At 51.3% G+C, this 4,191-nt stretch overlaps 1 protein-coding gene across 1 annotated transcript in view; it reads left to right on the top strand.

Annotated features, from left to right (window-relative positions):
- The first annotated feature begins 3,639 nt into the window (after positions 1-3,639).
- PELI1 (pellino E3 ubiquitin protein ligase 1) overlaps positions 3,640-4,191 on the top strand; it is a 44,419-nt gene continuing 43,867 nt past the window's right edge. Inside the window, exon 1 of the mRNA XM_027898148.1 lies at positions 3,640-3,957. The gene's annotated coding sequence lies outside the window, so the exon portion shown is untranslated. The remainder of the gene's footprint in view (positions 3,958-4,191) is intronic.

Here is a 4,191-nt window from a genome sequence, read left to right as displayed (position 1 = left end):
ATGGTGCTGGGTGACCTCAGGCCAGCTTGACTCCCCCAAAAGATTGAGTCTTTTATGTTTCAGCTCCCTGCTGTCTCTCTATGGAGTGGTACAAGCTTATGGTACAAGGGGACATGGCAGGATCAGAGGGAAAACCAGCCCCCAGGCTTCCTGCCAGCAAGGAGCAGAGTTCTGAAGCCCAGTTTTTAGTACCAGCTTCTCCAGACCTCTGGGCATGTCATAGAAGACTGTAAGCTTTAAGTGGTGATTGCTCTTTTTCCATAGCAAGGGACATGTGTTACATATAAGGAAATACCAAAAGCAGTCACCAAACTCAGCTGTTTCCTTTTTTTTTTTTTTTTTTTTTTTAAAGTAGGGAAATAAAAGCTTTCTGAAAACTGTTTCTACTACAAGAAGAATGCTTTGTAATGCTGATTTGTCTCTTAAGCTTCCTCTGAAAGTCTTTGAGAAAGAAATGAACCCTGAGGCGGGATAGAGAGGAAAAAGGGAACTGGGAGCAGGGCTGAGCCAAGGGGTTGTGCAAAGAATAAACTGCTTGCATGGATATAAGAAGGGATGGGGCCATTTCATGAAACAGAAGTCCATCATGAAGGTGTTAATTTAGAGTTAAGTAAAAGATGGTGAGCAATTGGACACAAGTTCTGATCCTGCTGTGGGTGCTGTGGATGATCTGCCAGGAAAAGGCCAGGCTCAACACTGGCATCGCTGGCACACAGGACTTGTTCCAGAGGCAGCAGGGACAAGGCTGCAGCAGGGATGCTAAAATACTGGAAATCTCTCATTGTCATTTCATCTTCTGCAGGAGAGTGGCATGGCCAGATAAAATCAGGAAGGAGCCACAGTGGGGTCAAAAGTGATAAATCCACCAGATACTACAGAAGAGTGCGCTGTGTGACAGCAGACTGGAGCAGCTCTTGGGAGCTGAATGGGACCCCATTCAACATGGCAAAAACGATTGTTTGTTGTGGCAGGACATGAATGTCGGGGGCAAGGCTCTGTAGTGTGAATGCCAAGCTCATCCTCTTCCCAAGCTCAAGCTCTTCCCAGGCTTTCTTCAGCATAGCCTATGTCTGCTTCTACCAGCTGTACCTAATTCCTACATGGCTTAGTAAAGTGAGCATGGGATGGCACAATGAGGTCTTCTGCAATCTAGCCCCAGTCTGCCCTAGGCATAATATTCACCTCTCCACGCCTCAGTTTCCCCTAGTAAATTGGATAATAATGAGATCTATTACCACTGTCATGTTACATCACATGTGTGGCAAGTGATTCATTACACGTAAAGCTCTGAGCACGTCAGGCAGCATACAGGGGTCAGGCAGCAGCGGGATCATCCCAGCGTGATGCCTGTCTGTGACTGTGGTGGTTTTCCACCTATCCCTCGGCTTCTTCCCCACCTTTTGCCTTCTTCTTCTCCATCTTCTTCCCTCAGCTTTTGCCCACCATCCCAGGAAAGGAAGTGCCTGGTCCCTGAGATGAGATATGACTTCCACCCAGGTTCGACTCAGCAGGCTTTCGGTGCCAGAGCCAGTGCCAGGAGCTTCTCCACCTGTGCCTCCACACCGCTGTCACCTCCCACCCCTCTTCCACGTGCCTGCACATGTGCTCCTTACTCCCTGGTGGCTGAGTCCCATGGGAAACAATACCTCCAGCAGCTTTGGGGAGATGTGTGGTATGTTCCTGCTCCAGGGTGAGGATATGACTTGCCCCATAGTGAAGGGTTGGGGGATGCCAGTATCAGCAGCTCAGCAAAGAGGAGATTAAAGGACACCTCTATCCAGGGGCTGTAAGCACATGGGTTGGAAATACAGCAGAGATAATGGGCTGTCGAGTGCAGAGAACAAAGTTACAGCAAATCCAAAGGCCAATGAATAAACACTCCCTGGAGAGCTCAGTTTTAACACCAGGTTAACCCAAAAGCTGGGGTGGGTGGATTTACCATCAGGACTATTTTTATCTCAGGTGTCAAAGCTTCTTCAAAAGAAATGCTGCCTTTGAGGCAAACGCTATTTTTGGGATGTGCAGGGTTACGCCAGAGGTCAGGAGGGATGGTCACCCCAACCCTTTTGTTCTTATAATCTGGGAGTTATATCTCTTAATCTCTCCTTAAAAATCCCAGGGCCAATGAAACTCTTGTTAATGATTAGTAGAGTTTACACAGCCCAGCATTACTAATATTCCTAACCCTGGATAATTCAGCAGCTTATGGTATGATGACTATGGAAGCATCGCCATTGGCTTTGTGAGTTGTGCTGGAGCAGGACCATGTTGTTTTCTGAGTGATGTGCTGGTATAAGCTCCCATTTTCCTTAAAAATCTGTTTCTCACTATGTACATGAAAAAAAAGTCTGAAGGACATCTCCAGGCGTGTTTTCTCTTGAGCTACGGAAAACATAGAAGAAAATCAATTAATATAGTCTTTCTACATATGGCTAGAAGGGTCTTTGAATTGAAATAGTATTTCAAGGTATATATTTAAACAATATGTTTTGTCCAGACAAATACTCTTGGAGAACCACTACAATAGTCATCACTGGCAGTACTGCTGGAGCAGCCCGTGATACAGAGCAATTTTCCTGCCTTGCTTGAAGTAGATTTTTATATATTTATCTGGGAGGAGTGTGGCAACATCAGCTCTGTATGTATATGTCTGTGTGTAGACACACATACACATACACACGTATGTACATACATATATCCATATGTATACCTATATGAATATATATATATACACACACATGTGCACACATAGAATCATAGAATGTAGGGGGTTGGAATGGACCTTAAACATCATCTAATCCCAGTCCCCCCTCTGCCACAGGCAGGGACACATCCCACTGGACCAGGTTGCTCAAGGCCTTATCCAACCTCGCTTTGAACACTTTCAGGGATGAAGCAACCCTCCCTGGGCAACTCAGGGGAGAATCACCTCCTTCTACCTGCTGGCCACACTCCTTTGGATGCAGCCCAGGCTTCAGTTGCTTTCTGGGCAGTGAAGTCCATAAAAGTACATACATCTACACAAGGGTGTGTGTCGCTCTGTGGGGACACACAGGGGTGTGGGTCTGTTGGGACACACCCAAATGTGTCAGTGTGTGAGGGGACGCACACAGAAATGTGAATCTGTGGGGACACACAGGAGTGTGGATCTGTAGGGACACACACACAGGTGTGTGGCTCCGTGAGGACACGGATGTGTGAATTTGTGGGAACGCACACAAGTGTGTGGATCTGTGGGGAGACACAGGGTGTGGATCTACGGGGACACACACACAGGGGTTGTGGGACTGTGAGGACACACACAAATGTGTGAATTTGTTGAGGACACACACACAAATGTGTGGATCTGTGAGGACACACGGGCGTGTGACTGTGGGGACACAGCAGAGTGGATCTCTGGGGACGCACACAAATGTGTGAATCTGTGAGGGGACACACAGATGGGTGTGCGGGTGTGTGAGGACACACAGATGGGTGTGCGGGTGTGTGAGGGATGGGGGTCTGTGGGCACACACAGGGTCTGCTGGCGGCCCGGGGCACTACAAGTCCCGTCATGGCGCGGGGCGGGGGCGGTTCCCGGGCGGGTGCCGCCCCGCTGGCGGGTGCGCGGGCGGGCGCTGAGGCGAGGCCGGCGGGGCGGGAGGCGGCGGTAGCGGCACTCGGCGTGAGGGCGGCGGAGCCGGCGTACATCGGGTGTTTCTCTCCCGCCGCTTCCCGGCAGATACCACCACCACCGCCGCCGCTGCCGCTGCTGCTGCAGTTTCCGGGCCTGTGGCTCGCACCGCCGGAGCCCTCCGTGGCGGGGGTGAGCGCTGCGAGGCTCCTCCGCCTGTCGCCCAGTCGGAACTATCGCCCTCCGTGCGGCCGCGAGGAGGCTGAGGCTGCGCCGTCCCCTTCCCCCCGATCCCGGCCTGCCGGCGTGGGGTGCCTCCGCTGCCCGCTGCCTTCCTCCCTGGGGTGAGTATCGCGTCTGTCGCGACGGAGCCCCCATCCGCGCGGCGCTGTCGTGAGGAGGTGGGGGGCCTGCCCAGGGCCTGCCCCCTTCTTCCTTCCCCAGGCTCCTTCTTCCCCTCCCCGCCGCCCTGCGCGCTTTGTGCTGCTCCTCGCAGGGCTCCCCTTCTTGCGGCTGTTTCCAAAATAATTCTCTATTTTTATTTTTTTTTCCTGGGCTTTGGGAAGTTTTTTGTCCCT

The sequence above is a fragment of the Empidonax traillii genome, unplaced genomic scaffold (assembly GCF_003031625.1).
Source record: "Empidonax traillii isolate 1590-97213 ecotype Southwest subspecies unplaced genomic scaffold, ASM303162v1 scaffold580:size560489, whole genome shotgun sequence".
Classification (NCBI taxonomy): Eukaryota; Metazoa; Chordata; class Aves; order Passeriformes; family Tyrannidae; genus Empidonax; species Empidonax traillii.
The sequence above is the reverse complement of the archived record's forward strand: the minus strand, read 5'-3'. Positions and strand labels throughout refer to the sequence as shown.